At 43.1% G+C, this 18,216-nt stretch overlaps 1 protein-coding gene across 1 annotated transcript in view; it reads left to right on the forward strand.

Annotated features, from left to right (window-relative positions):
* Positions 1-12,956: 12,956 nt before the first annotated feature.
* The window catches only part of TEC (tec protein tyrosine kinase), a 137,411-nt gene continuing 132,151 nt past the window's right edge, over positions 12,957-18,216 (forward strand). The window contains exon 1 of the mRNA XM_025386009.1: positions 12,957-13,069. The gene's annotated coding sequence lies outside the window, so the exon portion shown is untranslated. The remainder of the gene's footprint in view (positions 13,070-18,216) is intronic.

Consider the following 18,216-nt stretch of genomic DNA (forward strand, 5'->3'; position numbering starts at 1 on the left):
TTAAATGTTAGACCTAATACCATAAAAACCCTAGAAAAAAACCTAGGTAATACCATTCAGGACATAGGCATGGGCAAGGACTTCATGTCTAAAACACCAAAAGCAACGGCAACAAAAGCCAAAATTGACAAATGGGATCTAATTAAACTAAAGAGCTTCTGCACAGCAAAACAAACTACCATCAGAGTGAACAGGTAACCTACAGAATGGGAGAAAATTTTTGCAATCTACTCATCTGACAAAGGGCTAATATCCAGAACCCACAAAAAACTCAAACAAATTTACAAGAAAAAAACCAACAACCCCATCAAAAAGTGGGCAAAGGATATGAACAGACACTTCTCAAAAGAAGACATTCATACAGCCAACAGACACATGAAAAAATGCTCATCATCACTGGCCATCAGAGAAATGCAAATCAAAACCACAATGAGATACCGTCTCACACCAGTTAGAATGGCAATCATTAAAAAGTCAGGAAACAACAGGTGCTGGAGAGGATGTGGAGAAATAGGAACACGTTTACACTGTTGGTGGGATTGTAAACTAGTTCAACCATTATGGAAAACAGTATGGCGATTCCTCAAGGATCTAGAACTAGAAGTACCATATGACCGAGCCATCCCATTACTGGGTATATACCCAAAGGATTATAAATCATGCTGCTATAAAGACATATGCACACGTATGTTTATTGCGGCACTATTCACAATAGCAAAGACTTGGAATCAAGCCAAATGTCCATTAGTGACAGACTGGATTGAGAAAATGTGGCACATATACACCATGGAATACTATGCAGCCATAAAAAAGGATGAGTTTGTGTCCTTTGCAGGGACATGGATGCAGCTGGAAACCATCATTCTCAGCAAACTATCGCAAGAACAGAAAACCAAACACCGCATATTCTCACTCATAGGTGGGAACTGAACAATGAGATCACTTGGACTCAGGAAGGGGAACATCATGCTCCGGGGCCTATCATGGGGAGGGGGAAGGGGGGAAGGATTGCATTGGGAGTTACACCTGATGTAAATGACGAGTTGATGGGTGCTGATGAGTTGATGGGTGCAGCACACCAACATGGCACAAGTATACATATGTAACAAACCTGCACGTTATGCAGATGTACCCTAGAACTTAAAGTATAATAATAAAAAATAAAATTAAAAAAAAAAAGAATGTTGAATATTGGTCCCCACTCTCTTCTGGCTTATAGGGTTTGTACCAAGAGATCCACTGTTAGTCTGATGGGCTTCCCTTTGTGGGTAACCCGACCTTTCTCTCTGGCTGCCTTTAACATTTTTTCCTTCATTTCAACCTTGGTGAATCTGACGTATATGTGTCTTAGGGTTGCTCTTCTCAAGGAGTATCTTTGTGGTATTATCTGTGTTTCCTGAATGTGAATGTTGGCCTGTCTTGCTAGGTTGGGGAAGTTCTCCTGGATAATATCCTGAAGAGTGTTTTCCAACTTGGTTCCATTCTCCCCGTCACTTTCAGGTACACCAATGAAACATAGGTTTGGTCTTTTCACGTAGTCCTATATTTCTTGGAGGCTTTGTTTGTTGTTTCAATTTGTTTTCTCTGATCTTGTCTTCATGCTTTATTTCATTATGTTGATATTCAATCTCTGATATCTTTCTTCTGCTTGATCAATTCAGCTATGGATACTTGTGTATGCTTCACAGAGTGCTCATGCTGTGTTTTTCAGTTCAATTAGGTTATTTATGTTCTTCTCTAAACTGGTTATTCTAGTTAGCAATTCCTCTAACCGTTTTTCAAGGTTCTTAGCTTCCTTGCATTGGGTTAGAACATCCTCCTTTAGCTCAGAGGAGTTTGTTATTACCCACCTTTTGTAGCCTAATACTGTCAATTTGTCAAACTCACTCTGTCCAGTTTTGTTCCTTTGCTGGCAAGTTGTGATCCTTTGGAGAAGAAAAGGCATTCTCGTTTTTTGGAATTTTCAGCCTTTTTGTGCTTTTTCCTCCTCTTTGTGGATTTATTTACCTTTGGTCTTTGATGTTGGTGACCTTCAGATGGGGTTTCTGTGTGGACATCCTTTTTGTTAATGTTGATGCTATTCCTTTCTGTTAGTTTTCCTTCTAACAGTCAGGTCCCTCTGCTGCAGGTCTGCTGGAGTTTGCTGGAGGTTCACTCTAGACTGTGTTTGTCTGGGTATCACCAGCGGAGGCTGCAGAACAGCAGAGATTGCTGCCTGTTTCTTCCTCTGGAAGCTTCATCCAAGAGGGGCACCTGCCAAATGCCAGTCAGAGCTCTTCTGTATGAGGTGTCTGTCGACCCCTGCTGGGAGGTGTCTCCCAGTCAGGAGGTATGGGGGTCAGGAACCCACTTGAGGAGGCAGTCTGTCCCTTAGCAGAGCTCGAGCGCTGTGCTGGGCGATCCACTGTTCTCTTCAGAGCCAGCAGGCAGGAATGTTTAAGTCTGCTGAAGCTGTGCCCACAGCCACGCCTTCCCCAGGTGCTCTGTCCCAGGGAGATGGGTGTTTTATCTATAAGCCCCTGACTGGGGCTGCCGCCTTTCTTTCAGAGATGCCCTGCCCAGAGAGGAGGAATCTAGAGAGTCAGTCTGGCTACAGTGGCTTTGCTGAGCTACAGTGGGCCCTGCCCAGTTTAAACTTCCTGGTGGCTTTGTTTACACTGTGAGGGGAAAACCACCTACTCAAGCCTCAGTAATGGTGGACCCTTCCCCCACCAAGGTCAAGCATCCCAGGTCGACTTCAGACTGCTGTGCTGGCAGCGAGAATTTCAAGCCAGTGGATCTTAGCTTGCTGGGTTCCATAGGGGTGGGATCTGCTGAGCTAGACCACTTGGCTCCCTGGCTTCAGTCCCCTTTCCAGGGGAGTGAACGGTTCTGTCTCGCTGGTATTCCAGTGCCACGGGGGTATGAAAAAACACTTCTGCAGCTAGCTAGCTCAGTGTCTGCCTAAATGGCCATCCAGATTTGTGCTTGAAACCCTGGGCCCCGGTGTTGTAGGCACCCTAGGGAATCTTCTGGTCTGTGGGTTGTGAAGACTGTGGGAAAAACATAGTATCCGGGCCAGAGTGCACCATACCTCACGGCACAGTCCCTCATGGCTTCCCTTGGCCAGGGGAGGGAGTTCTGCCACCCCTTGTGCTTCCAGGTGATGCGCCATCCCACCTTGCTTTGGCTCGCCCTCTGTGGGCAGCACACATTGTCTAACCAGCCCCAGTGAGATGAGTCAGGTACCTTAGTTGGAAATGCAAAAATCACCTATCTTCTGTGTTGATCTTGCTGGGAACTGCAGACCAGAGCTGTTCCTATTCAGCCATCTTGCCAGCCAGCTATCCTTCCACTTTTGATTTCTGGTTTGATTTCACTGTGATCAGAGAACACAATGTATATGATTTCAGTGATTTTAAATTGATTGTGGTTTATGACCTAGCATATGGTCTATCTTGGTATATATTCTGTGGATACTTGAAAAGAATGTGTATTCTGCTGTTAGGTGGAGTGTTCCCTAGATGTCAATTAGATCCTGTTGATTGGTGGTGGTATTGTAGAGTATCCTTGCTAGTTTTCTGTTTACTTGCTTTATCAGTTGTTGAGATGGGAATGCTTTTCAAATTCCACTTTGGTTTATCTATAGTGCTTCTGAGTATATCTCTTTGTGTAGCTTTTTAAATGATTAGTTTTACACTATTAAAACTTTTTTTTTTTTTTTTTTTGAGATGAGTCACACTCTGTCTCCCAGGCTAGAGTGCAGTGGCATGATCTTGGCTCATTGCAACCTCTGTCTCCCAGGTTCAAGTGATTCTCCTGCCTCAGCCTCCCGAGTAGCTGGGATTACAGGCGTGTGCCCCTACACCTGGCTATTTTTTTTGTATTTTTAGTAGAGACAGAGCTTTGCCATGTTCGCCAGGCTGGTCTCAAACTCCTGACCTCAGGTGATCCACCCACCTTGGCCTCCCAAAATGCTGGGATTACAGGAGTGAGCCACCGCACCTGGCCACACTATTAAAACTTCTACTGGTGTTATCATTTTTCCATTTGAGGGAAACGTGGAAATTTTAGCTCCCTATAAAAGAGCTAAAATTTAACCTCCTCCATTTAAAAATATCCTAAATATTTTCTTTGCATACTTTTAGAACCACTCAGTGTTAAAATTTATTTTTTTAAATTAAATTATTATTATTATTATTCTTGTAGAAATGGGGTCTCACTATGTTCTCCAGGCCGGTCTTGATCTGCTGGGCTCAAGTGATCTTCTCACCCTGGCCTCCCAAAATTCTGGGATTACAGGTGTGAGCCATTGTGCCTGGCCTTGGTGTTAAATATTTGCTTCAATTATCTATTATAACTTACAAAAGGCAGAGGAAAATGAATATTTACTCTATTTATCTGTATTTTTGTTTACTGTGTTTTTTATTCTTTCCTTTCAAGATTCCATCTTTTATTGATTTCTTCCTGTTTAGAGAACCTCCTTTCACCATTCTTTTTGGGTAGATCAGCTAATGATAAGTTGTCTTCATTTTCTTTTATCTGAGAAAGTCTCAAGTTTCTCTTTATTTATTTATTTAGAGATGGAATTTCACTTTTGTTGCCCAGGCTGGAGTGCAATGGTGTGATCTCAGCTCACTGCAACCTCTGCCTCCTGGGTTGAAGCAATTCTCCTGCCTCAGCCTCCCAAGTAGCTTGGATTACAGTTGCCCACCACCAAGTCCGGCTAATTTTTGTATTTTTTACTAGAGATGGGGTTTCACCATGTTGGTCAGACTGGTCTCAAACTCCCGACCTCAAGTGATCTACCCAACTTGGCCTCCCAAGGTGCTGGGATTACAGGCATGAGCCACCGTGCCCGGCTGAATTTCCCTTAATTGTTGAGGGATATTTTGACTAGATATAGGATTCTAGGCTGGCTGACAGTTATTTTATTTCAGCATGCAAAAAATTCCCTGCCGAGACCATCCTGGCTAACACGGTGAAACCCCGTCTCTACTAAAAAATACAAAAAAACTAGCCGGGCGAGGTGGCGGGCGCCTGTAGTCCCAACTACTGGGGAGGCTGAGGCAGGAGAATGGCGTAAACCCGGGAGGCGGAGCTTGCAGTGAGCTGAGATCCGGCCACTGCACTCCAGCCTGGGCGACAGAGCCAGACTCCGTCTCAAAAAAAAAAAAAAAAAAAAATTCCCTGCCATTTCCTTCTTGTATTTTCTGATGAGAAATATGCTGTTGTTCAAATTGTTTTTTTCCCTGTTGGTAAGGTGTTATGTCTCTCTTGCTTCTTTCAAGATTTTTCTTTATCTTTAGTGTTAAGAAGTTTGACTATGATGTGTCTCAGTGTGGATTTCTTTGTGTTTAACCTGTGTGAGGGTAACTCAGTTTGCCAAATATGAAGAGTTTTCAGCCATTATTTCTTTGAGTACTTTTTCTAGCCCTGTCCTCTTCCTCTTTTCCTGAGACTCTGAAGACACAAATGGTAGATCTGTTGTTATAGTCCCAAGGACTATTCTTTTTTTTTTTTTTTTTTTCATCGCTGTTGTTCAGATTAAGTAACTGCTATTGCTCAATTTTCCAGTTCACTGATTCTTTCCTCTGTCCCATCTATTCTGCTGAACGGAGTGTTTTTTTTTGTTGTTGTTGTTGTTTTTTGAGATGGAGTCTTGCTCCGTCACCCAGGCTGGAGTGCAGTGGTGTGATCTCGGCTCACTGTAGCCTCTGCCTCCAGGGTTCAAGCAGTTCTCCTGCCTCAGCCTCCTGAGTAGCCGGGACTACAGGCACGCGCCACCACGCCTGGCTAATTTTTGTATTTTTAGTAGAGATGGGGTTTCACCATGTCGGTCAGGATGGTCTCAATCTCCTGACCTCATGATTCACCCGCCTTGACCTCCCAAAGTGCTGGGATTACAGGCATGAGTCACCATGCCTGGCCTGAACAGAGTTTTTAATTGTAGTTATTGTATTTTCACTTATAAAATTTCCATTTGGCTCTTTTTTATACCTTCTATTTCTTCACTCAAACTTTCAATTTCTTTGCAGAGACTATTTTCTTCATTTGTTTCAAGCATGTTTCTAATTGTTCATTGAAGCAGTTTTATGAGGATGATTTAAAATCTTTGCCAGATAATTCTAATATCCCTGTCATCTTGGTGTTGGCATCTATTGATTATCTTTTTCATTGAGTTTGAGATCTCCCTGTTTCTTGGTATAGTGAATTATTTTCAATTAAAACCAGAAAATTTGGGGTATTCTGTTATTAGATTCTGGATTTTATTTATGCTTTTTGTTTTAGCTGGCTTCTTCTGACACTGTCTTGGCAGGGCAAGGAGGGTATGCAGGTCATCTCCTCTATCTACAGCCAGGTAGGGGTAGAAATCCAGGTTTCCCACTCTTCCTCCATCAACACTTCAGGGTGGGGTGCTCTTCATTACTGCTGGATGGGGTTGGGAGTTCCATCTCCCCACTAGGCCTCCACTGGTACCTCCCTAACTGGGAGGAATAGGATATTACCATTCTCTGTGTGGCCTTCGGTGAAAACATGGGGTAGGGGTGTGTGTGGTCTCAATAACCGGTTTTGTAATCTTGCTTGAATTTATTTTGAAAACTTATTTTGACTTTAAGTATGTATAAAATGCTAGACACGTAAGGAATAAATAAGTAGTTTTATATTTATATATTTAAATGAGTTAAAATGAAAATGTTTTGTTTAAAAACATTTCCTACTTGATTCAGGTTTGAGAAACACCCACATGGGTGAATGCATGGCTGCATACTCACATCTTGAGTCCCTGGAATTGTTCATACTTCCCTCCAGGTTCTTCCACCTACATGAAAACACAGAAGGAGCTGGGCCCCTGACACTATGGAACATCATGCCAGCCTGAGCCTGATGCTCTGTATTTAAGGCTCTTGTTAGTTTCCTATTGCTGCTGTGATACATTGCCATAAATTTATTGGCTTAAAACAATACCAATTTATTCTCTTACCATTATGGAGGTCAGAGTCCAAAATCAGTTTCACTGGGGTGAAATCCAGGTGTCTGGTTTCTTTTGGAGGCTCTAGGAGAGAATCTGTTTTCTTGCCTTCGCCAGCTTTTAGAAGCTTTCTGCTTTCTTTGGCTTGTGGTCTCTTCCTTCATCTTCAAAGCCAGCAGTGTAGCATCTTCTAATCTCTCTCTTACTCTGTCCTCTACTTATCTCATCACACCCTACCTTCTCCCTCATATAAGGACCCTTGTAACTACATTGGACTCACCCAGATAGTGCAGAATAATCTCATTTCAAGATCCTTCACTTCATCCCGTCTACGAAGACCTTTTTGCGGCGTAAGTTATACTCACAGGTTGTAGGGAGTTAAGACGTGGACATCATTGGGAGGGCCTTATTCAGCCTACCACAAGGGGGTGCTGTTACTTGCAGCTAAATCAAATTCTGAATGATTGACCTTCCACCAGAACGTCAGCTCCGCCACAACAGGGAGTTTTGTCTGGTTTGTTCACCAGTGTATTCTCAGTCTCCTGCTATTGTAGTGATGGGTGCATTTTCATGGCTGTCACCCTCGCGAAGGAGGTAACTTCAAAAAGATCTGGAGATAGAGCACTCCAGGCAGAGGAAACAGCCTGTTCAAACCCTCAGGCCAGAGAACACTTTTTATTTATAGGAATAATACTCAATATGTCATTTTACTGTGACAGAACAACTAATTTTATCTCAGCTTTTATAAACTATCAAGCTGCTGAGATACCGGACCCCTTTGAAACTCACTGTCTCTTTTGCTAAGCACAATCTGGTTCTATATCTTCTTTTCTGACTCTAACATTGAGAAAATTTTCAGTTACTATCAAACCAACATAAAAACATTATACAAGAAATATATGCATAAACATCATTCATGATTCAAAGATTATTCCCTTTGGCAGCTTGGAAAGGTTAAAAATGTAAACTCTGGAGTTACTCTGTTTTATGTTCACATCTGGGCTTTGCCACTCAATAACTGTGATTTTGGGCTATTACTTAGACCTTCTGTGCCTTTGCTTCTTCATCTGTAAAATGAAGATAACAATAGTATACCTCACACAGCTGTGAGAGTTAGATGAATTAATCTAATATGCTTAGAAAGGATGCTGGCACATAGGGAATCCCCTCAATAACTGTTAACCATAATTCTTACTTTTCAATTTTCCTCCACATAATTTGTATTTAGTTGCAATTACAGGTACTCAAAGCATTGTGTTCTACTTTAAAAAATATAATCTTGTTCATAAGTTTTATTTCCCATCTCTTTTTCATTAACATAGATTATTTATTTAATTATTTATTTATTTATTTATTTAATTTAGAGACAGGTTCTTGCTCTGTTGCCCAGGTTGGAGTGCAGTGGCATGATCACAGCTTACTGCAGCCTTGCCCTCCTGGGCTCAAGCAATCCTCCTACCTCAGCCTCCTGAGTAGCTGGGACTACAGGTGAGCACCACCAAGCCTGGCTAATATTTGTATTATTAGTAGAGATGGAGTTTCACCATGTTGTCCAGGCTGGTCTTGAACTCCAGAGCTCAAAAGATCCACCCGCCTCTGCCTCCCAAAGTGCTGGGATTACAGGTGTGAGCCAACGTGCCTGGCCAACACAGGTAATTTTAAATGACAGGTTAACATTCCACACTGTTAATATATATTTACTTAAACATTTCCCTATTATTGGACATTTAATTATTTTATTATAAATGATGATCTTATAAATATACTTTGCATATGATGCTTTTTATTTCTTTTGAATTATTTATTTAGCATCTCTTCCCAGAAATATGATTATTGATTCTGTGTCCGACATTTGAAACTCCTTCCTTCTATGCAATAGTTCTAAAGAAGCAACTACTTTCAGCACATGATGGAAGGAGAAGCAGACATATCACAGGATCACAATGAAGTCATCTTCATGTAGGAACAGACTCTCTATGGAAGACTGATAAGGTCTGCATTATCATCATTGTTGTCATCATTTATTCATCAACAAATGTATTAATTATCTATGATGGGCCAGGTTCCTTTTCAGTAGGAAGAAGGTTACAAAATAAAACCAGTGACTTGCACAAAAGAATGCAAGAAGCTGGCCGGGCATGCTGGCTCACGCCTGTAAATCCCAGCACTTTGGGAGGCCGAGACGGGTGGATCACAAGGTCAGGAGTTTGAGACCAGCCTGGCCAACATGGTGAAACCCCATCTCTACTAAAAATACAAAAATTAGCCGGGTGTGGTGGCAGGCGCCTGTAATCCCAGCTACTTGGAGGCTGACGCAGGAGAATCGCTTGAACCCAGGAGGCAGAGGTTACGGTGAGCCAAGATTGAGCCACTGTACTCCAGCCTGGGTGACAGAACATGACTCCATCTCCAAAAAAAAAAAAAAAAAAAAAGAAAAAAAGAAAAAGCAAGAAGCTGTAAATACAAATATATATACACATATATTTTTGCAAACCTTCCAGGTTGATTCTGTATGTCTTTTTCTGTACCATGTGGAATCTACATGTAAGTTAAAAAGAGGCATTTTCTTCTCTCAAGGAACTGAAATTATGTCAACCTGGTATTGGTCATCTAAACGAATAAACTTTGTAGAAGCCATCGCGATATCTTGTAAGAAGGGAGAGTCTTGTCTCCCAAGAAGTTTATATTAATACCTTTTTTTCCTGTATCTCGATTTTCTTAAAATAAAGATGGTGATACTAATATTGTTTGAGTCTTCTTTTTGGAGGCAAGGGGAGAAATCTCTTTAAGTCCACCACTAGATTCCTTCTTTTGACTAGGGACCAATAGTAAAAGTTTGAATTATATAGGCCCAAATGTAGTATTCTGTTTTCACCTAAAAAATAAAATCAAAGAAAGACTAAATCTTTGTTTTTAATCCCACCACATTCTGAGTTCAGTTTTTACACCTTTTCCTTAATGTAGTTGAAGTTCCCTAATGGTCTCTTTTTCTGCCTCTGTCTCTCTGTCTCTTTCTCAATACCTTGCTGAAAACAATTGCCATTGTTCTCTATTATGTGATCTATGGATGGTATACCTGTGGCAATCGCCTACTTAAACTGTATGATTGATAGTGTAACAAATGTCTTATTTAGAAAACCATAACTTTATGAAAATTACCCCAACTATTAAGAATTATGTTGATCTAGGTGTTTTATTTACAGATCTGTTCTCTTTGGTTTTTCTGAGAATTAGTAGGGACAATATAGATTCTTGTCTCTTTTAATTTAAACTTTATGAAGAAATTTTGTGAGGGTCTGGGTTTTCTGCCTTTTCAAACTTCATAAACATTGAGATCCTCATTACCATTGTCAAGAATATGAGCTACCATCACCTACCAAGAACAGGCAAAGCGAATTGGAAACTGGTTCTTCTAATCATCATAATATCAATTAATTCCTTAAGGCAGTGGCTCTTGCCTTTTTGGGATCAGTCAATATGATAAAAGTTCTAAGTCCTCTCACTTAAAAATATACGTACATAAGCATTTTTCTTGGGAGAAAATTAACCATATTACTATAATTATATATCTATAAGTCTCTCCTGCCCTCAACACAGTTTTTCTGCATACAGTTTCAGATGGTTTATGGTCCTGTCCCCTCAAATTACATCTGCACTAGGGGAAATTACGTTAACTAGCCAAAACAAGTACCTGAATGGGACAAGAGGCGGGAGAGACTGGGGTAGGGAGGAGACAGTAGATCACAAAAAAGAAATTATACTAGATTCATTCAAAGTACTGGTCATTATACTCAAAGCCCTCACTGGAGAGAGGATTTGGAATCAGAAGGCTTTGGTCCAAATCTGTGCCCTCTTCCAGTCTCTGCTTTTCCTAGCTAATTGTCTGACTTTTGGAAAGTCATTGAAACCTCTCTGACCCTCAGTTGTTGTTGCTGTTATTGTTTTCCCTGTTAAATCAGGGTTCCCCAACCCACAGGCTGTGGACCAGTACCAGTCTGTGGTCTGTTAGGAACCAGGCCGCATAGCAGGATGTGAGCAGTTGAGCGGCGGGCAAGTGAGCAAAGCTTCATCTGTATTTACAGCCACTTCCCATTGCCTGCATTACGGCTGAGCTCTGCCTCCTGTCAGATCAGCCTTGGCCTTAGATTCTCTTAGGAGCACAAACCCTAGTGTGAACTGTGCATGCGAGGGATCTAGGTGGTGCACACCTTGTGAGAATCTAATGCCTGATGATCTGAGGTAGAACAGTTTCATCACCAAACCATCTCTTCCTGACACCTGTCCATGGAAAAATTATCTTCCACAAAACCAGTCCCTGGTGCCAAAAAGGTTGGGGACCACTGTATTAAATGGAATCTTGTTAGATTTCTCAGGGTTATTACAGTGATCAAAGGAGAAATGATATAGGAGGGCACTACTTTTAAGTCCCAAGCAAGCATGAGGTGTGATAAGTATCAAAGCACTTGCCATTCCCTTAGCTTCAGCCTTGGGTTGGCCGTCTGTCCTATCATTCAGGTCTCAGCTCCGCTGTTACTCCAGAGAAGCCTCCAGTAACATCATATCTAAAGTAGCCTCCCTCTTCCTTTCACTCTCAATTCCAACATCTTGCTTTATTTTAGTGAAGACACCTCACGAAGTGGTTTATTTTTTTACTTGCCTGTTGATTATGTGAGACAAGTAACAAATGTTAAGAAGCCATGCTTGCTCATTTCTGCTTGTCAGCATAATTTCACACAGCCCCTGACTCTGATCATCTGCAGCTGGCGGAAAGATGCTTTGAAGACAAAATGAGATAGAACACAGGATCCCCCACGTCTCTTGCCTGAGTCCTTCTTGCCTTTTACTGCACCTAAGATAAAGTCTGATGAGGTTAGCGATTATGCTTCTGTAATCTATAAACAGATGTACTCTTAAGCCCAAACTGTGATGTGCTTTTACACACACTGAATCTTCATCAACTGTTTCTAAATTGAGAAGGGAAGTTCTGTGTTGGAGGGATCTGCTAGAATCTCTAAAAGACTCCTTCAGGGCTGTAGGCCTCCATCTCTAGTCTTCAGTAAGACTTCTGAATCAAACTTTCATTCTTTAACAGCTTGATTTTTAAACTTGAGACAATCACTTGTTGTCTTTCTCCTACACTAGAATAAACGTTCCCTAATGGCGGAGCCCTTGCCTCATCTTCCCCAGGCATGGGAACAGTTCCTGGTATAGGATGCACACAGATTTTGCTGATTCAGGATAGCCGTGGATAACAGTGGAGACCACAGAGGAGGAAGACCTGGATTTGAAGCCCAGCTTCTCAACCCAGCTTCTCAATTTACTAGTTGGGTGACATTAGGCGTTATTTAGCTTCTCTCTGCCTCACTTGCATCGTACGTGAAATGGGGGATTCTGATAATATCAGAGAACTTTTAGTACATGTGAAGTACCTAGAACAGTGCCTGACACACAGTTAAGTCTATTATGTGTTTTCTACTCTTCAGCAAGTTTAATGTTAACACATTAATAGTACACGTGACCCTCTAAGTGTATCAGATATGCACTGCTGCCTCGGGTTTCACAGGAAAACCACTTACTCTTTTGGTAAAACAGGCTGCATGGCTCCACTGCCCCGCGTCACCCGCCTGGCCTCCCACTACTTAGCGGAAGGGGAGGTGAGGTACCTAATTCCGACAGGCGCCTAGTCTTCCACAGGTGGCACTGCTCGGGGCTCTCCTGGCTGGGGGCGTTCGAGCCTCGAGGGGCGGTTCTCCTGGGATGGGAAGCCTGGGGCTAGGGAGGCTCAACACCGCCCCCAGAAACCTAAGGGACGCTCCCTGAAACTCACCAGGACGCACTTCCGACCCATTCCGGTCACTTGCCTTGCAATCGCCGCAGGGCTGCGCAAACCTGCCACCCAGGCCCCAAGTGACAGGGGCGGGGCGATCGAGGACTGGGCGGGCCTGCACGATCAGGGGCGGGGTCGGGCGTCCACTGGGCGAGCAATCGGGGCGGGACGATCAGGGGGCGGGGCGGGGCGCTTTGCTCTGGACTCTGGGGCGCTAGGCTCCGGACTTCGCGGCACAGACTGCGCCCCGCAGTCTCCACAGGTTCGCGCAGCCGCCGCGCTTCAGCCAGGTAAGGGCGCCGCGGGCCGGCTGGGGCAGCCCTGGGAGTGTGGTACTTCGGGCGGGGACGGGTGGGGACGGGAATGAGCGCGGCAAGAGGTGGCTTCCACACGCCCCTCGAGGAACGGAAACGGGGAAGGATTTTCTCCCCTCCGTGCCACAGTGAGCGCGGGAGCGCAGTGTCTAGGTCTCCTTTTTCGGTCCGGGAAGGAGGGACAGGTGCGCACCGTGGCGCAGCCTCCCCTTCCTGCCGGCGGTCGACTCTCCACCTCACCAACTCCTGCACTGACTTCTCCTAAGGAACACCCGCCCCTTTTTCCTGAAGTTCCAGGCCCAAGGCCGCCCCGCAGCAAGTTCAGCGTTGGGGTCACGTCCCAGCGGCGGGCAGGGCTGCTGCCTCCTCTCGGGTTGGGCGGCGGCTCGATATTGATTGAAATTTGGCAGTATCGGCCAAGATGTTCCGCAGTTGCACGTGTCCGAGTGCCGCACCCAGTCAAGTTCACGTTTTCTTCCCCACCCCATCCCCAATCCCCCGCCCACCTCGCTCCGGGAAGTTGTGTTTCAATATTGAAAACAGGTGCCCTGCAAAGATATGTACTTCTTGGAAAAACTAGTGCCTTGACCTGGGAGTGTGCACTTTCCTAAGTTTCTTTAATCCTAAATTTCTTGTGGATTTTATTTTATTTTCCCGTGGACGTGTAACATGGTGTTGTGTACCACGTTTGGAAACAATCTCATCCATTGCTATTCTTTGGAAACTGGAGTATTTGATTCGAAAGATTGATCTTAATGTTAACTTGGAACAACAGGATGGCTGGTGGCTAAGTGGATTTGAAGATTATCCAAAACAGTTATAAGTTTTGCGTGTATTCCTTGTAGTTTTCCAGTGAATGCTTATTTTCCTCTTGGGAAATTCTAAGAATTTACTCACTTCTAGATTATTCTCTACTAAAGAGCTGGGGAGAAACAAACCAGCGGATCTCCCAAATAAAGTTTGGGGTATAACAGTTTTAGATCTTGACACTGGTAGCTGCTTACTCTGCAATAATCACCTGGAGTAAGGGATATTATGATTTATTTCTAAGGGGAAAATAGAAGTCTGGGTAACTTTCACATTATGTATTTGAAAGTATTTTTTGGTTTAGTTACATTTTCAATGTTTACGAAAGACTTACACTTTCCTCATACTCCAGTTAATCTGATCCATATATTACACTCTTGCCAACGCAGATACTGTGGTGTGTTTATGTTAATGATCTTGACTCTTCTCACACGAGTGTGTACATTCTGGTCTGTGAAACTGTATAGGCCAAGTGTTGTAAACTCATGCAGTCAGCGCTCTACTCTAGTTGGCAATACCTTTGCCCCACATAGGTCCAACTAGAATTTTCACATCTTCCCAAATAGGAAAGGATATAGAATATTAATGTATGCTCTAGCATTTTCAACCTACTTTATTCTTTATCAAGATAATCATGTTTTCTCAGCAGCTAGTTACTTAAGGGCAGGAGCTATGTTTTACCAAACCATGGAAAATAAAGCTCAGAGAATGGCAGCCTTTGCTTCCTTAAGTTGATCCTTGATAGGGAGGTTGGAAGGGTTGTGAGCAGGGTCTGGCCTACTTCTATGCTTGGGGAAGAATTACTGGCCTCTCTGCCTTCCTCCGGGCATCCAGAGTGCTGGGAGACTGGGCTTTGGGCCTCCAGCCACACCTCTGCCTACAGGTTCCTCCCGGTTGACCAGGTTGGTGCCTCTCCTCCCTACCCCAGCTCTTCCAGCTCCTTAGCTTCCACCCCACCCCTCCCAGATTCTCACCCCTAGAAGAATCACCATATTGTTCAGGGCAGGTGTACTTGGTCTGCAGAGTCAGCATGAGTGTTGGTCTTCAGCATGGTGCTGGTTCCCCATAGATGCTCCTTAGATGTCTGTTGCTTCAGAGCCTTTATTATGCTCCCTTCTTGTCCAGTCTACAGCAGGCAAAGTGGAGTTACTGAAGTCAAACCCAGATCAACTGTCTTGGGGGCCAGCTGCCTTGGTTGGACTAATTATGATCATAAATTGGGCATTCAAGTCTGTTGGAAAAGAGTGAAATTGGCTCATGGTCACTGGCAATTGTAAAATTATCCTGTATGATGTGGTTATGCTATTATAAAAGGTTTGTGGAAAAATAAGAAACAACCCAGAGGGGAGGGGCTTAGTAGTCACCTCTACCTCCAAACACGCCTCTGCTTGAGCTTGCTTTATTGTCAGTACCCCAGCTCAACCAATTCTTCTGGGATTGGATTGTAACAATTAATTTCCCCACCATGTTTGACTGCTCAGAGCTGAGATGACCACAGCTAATGTAGTCTAGATGTAGAAAATTACATATTCTTTTGTTTAGAGAAACAAGAATGGGCTTTTTCAAAACAGATTGTTATTAGGAAAACAAAGAAAAAGCAAACAAATGTAAAAATGTGTGGGCACAGAAGCCAAAGTTTGTTTTGTTATGGTTTATAAACTTCTGTCCAAGTTACATTTCTCCCTTTCCAGAAACAACCATTTGTAATTCTTTGGCATTTGTTGCTTGTAGTTGATACTTCTTGAATTTTTCAATTTTAAGCATTATCTGTTGACTTCCCACTGTGGAAGATGATGAGTTGGCTCTCTTTTTCCCTCCAACCCCCAACACAAGTACAACTTCCCTATTTTCCCATTCTTGCAGTCGTTAAAACAGAATATTGAATAATGGTTAGATCAAAATTCACAGCTAAGCCAAGCATAACTTTTTTTTTTTTTTTTTTTTGAGATGGAATTTTGCTCTTGTTGCCCAGGCTGGAGTACAATGGCACGATCTTGGCTCACCACAACCTCTGCCTTCTGGGTTCAAACAATTCTGCCCCAGCTTCATGAGTAGCTGGGATTACAGGCATGCGCCACCACACCCAACTAATTTTTGTATTTTTAGTAGAAATGGGGTTTCTCCATGTTAATCAGGCTGGTCTCAAACTCGTGACCTCAGGTAATCCACTCACCTTGGGCTCCCAAAGTGCTGGGATTACAGGCGTGACTAAGCGTAACTTTTTATTTTTCTTGGAGTTAATAATGGATTTGTTTGTTTATTTTATTTATTTTGTGCTCTTCATTGATTAAACCCACAGCTCTTGGCCAGTTTTCCAAATTCTCCCTCAATTGACCAGGTATTTTGTCAATTTCGTTTTCCTGATGAAGCTGTTCCTGAGCCTACTGGCTTGCTATAATCCAGACTGGGTGCCCTCGGTACTTCGGCACACTTGTCACTCCAAGGGCTCCCTTTGTTATCACTCTGGAGATTCTCATCATTTGTCTCTTGTGTTGGATCTCCTGGTACCTGTAGCACATGTCTTCCTCAGTCTTAGTTGACTCCCTTCTTTTGGCAGAGCCCATCCTAAAGGAGCTTTCTGGAGTAGGATGCCTAGAGGTCTACTTTTCTGAGACTGTAGATGCCTGAAAATATCTGTTTTCCACTGACAATTGATAGTTTGGCTGAGTGTAGATTTCTAAGATGGCAATTTTGAAGGCCTTGTTCTATTGGCTTCCACTTTGTGGTACTGCTGTTAAGAAATTTAGAACTGTACTGATTCCTCAGCTTTTTCTTGTAATCTGTGTACAGATTACAATTTTCTGGGTCCTCTCTGGAAGTTTATAGAATTTTCTCTTGGCATCCAGAGTCCAGAAATTTCACGACGCTGTGCCTAGATTTGGGTCTGTTTTCATCCATTCTGTTGGGCTCTTTGAATCTGGAAACTTTCATTCTTCAGTTTGGGAAGTTTTCTTAAATTATCTCATTGGTAGCCAGGTGTGGTGGCTCATGCCTATAATCCCAGCACTTTGGGAGGCCAAAGCAGGCAGATCACCTGAGGTCAGGAGTTTGAGACCAGTCTGGACAACATGGTGAAACCCCGTCTCTACTAAAAATACAAAAATTAGCCGGGCATGGTGGCACATGCCTGTAATCCCAGCTACTCAGGAGGCTGAAGCAGAAGAATCACTTGAACCCGGGAGTCAGAGGTTGCAGTGTGCTGAGATCGAGTCACTGTACTCCAACCTGGGCAAGAGTGAGACTGTGTCTCAAAAAAAATACACACACACACACACACATATATATATATATCTATATATCTATATCTATATATATATCTCATTGGTAATTTTTTCCCGCTCTATTTTTTGTGTCTATGAGGAACTCATATTGTTTAGATATTGGCTATTTTGGACTGGGCCAAAGATAAGTTTTTCATGACTGTAATCATGACTATTTAAAATCAAAATCTCTATTTTTTTTGTTGCCTGAATATATACATATGTATCTGTATGTGTGTGGTTTGTGTGTCTATTTCTTTCTGGTTTTTGTTTTATAGTGTCAGTGTCTTCTCTTTTCTCCCTGAGAAGCTTAATGATTTTTTGGAGCAACTTTTTTTCCTTCCTGCACAGATTCAATTTCCCTAGCGGCTTTTGTCTTTTCATTTGTTTCAGTTTCTTATCTTTCATGTTAGAGGTTTTCCTTGTGTAACTAATGCCTTTGATTTATCTGCTTATACTTGAGAGGGGGATTAAAAAGCAGAAGATCTGGGGTTCAGGCAGGGTGGCTCATGCCTGTAATCCCAGCACTTTGGGAGGCCGAGGTGGGCGGACCACTTGAGGTCAGGAGTTTGAGACCAGCCTGGTCAACATGGTGAAACCCTCGTCTCTACTAAAAATAAAAAAATTAGCCAGGCACAGTGGCATGTGCCTGTAATCCCAGCTACTCAGCAGGCTGAGGCAGGAGAATCGCTTGAACCTGAGAGGATGAGGTTGTAGTGATCCCACATGGTGCCACTGCACTCCAGCCTGATGACACAGGGAGACTCTGTCCCAAAAAAAAAAAAAAAAAAAACAAAAAGTGCTGAAGATGTGGATGAGCTTGTTGACCGGGGAATTCATGGTAGGGGGATCTGGCTGGGCTTTTATTTGGGGAACCTCTGTTGTCGTTACCTCTTAGGCTGGTGAGAGTCCTCAGAGAAGGCTTTTCCAGTCTTGCCCCCAGAGATTGACGGAGAGCCTGGTTGCCAGTAATTTGGGAACTAAGTGGAGAAGAAGACTGGAAGTCTCAGCATCCAGTAAGCAGGTGTGCATATAACCCTTCTATGCTGTTTGTGT

Source organism: Theropithecus gelada, chromosome 5 (genome assembly GCF_003255815.1).
Source record: "Theropithecus gelada isolate Dixy chromosome 5, Tgel_1.0, whole genome shotgun sequence".
NCBI classification, from domain to species: domain Eukaryota; kingdom Metazoa; phylum Chordata; class Mammalia; order Primates; family Cercopithecidae; genus Theropithecus; species Theropithecus gelada.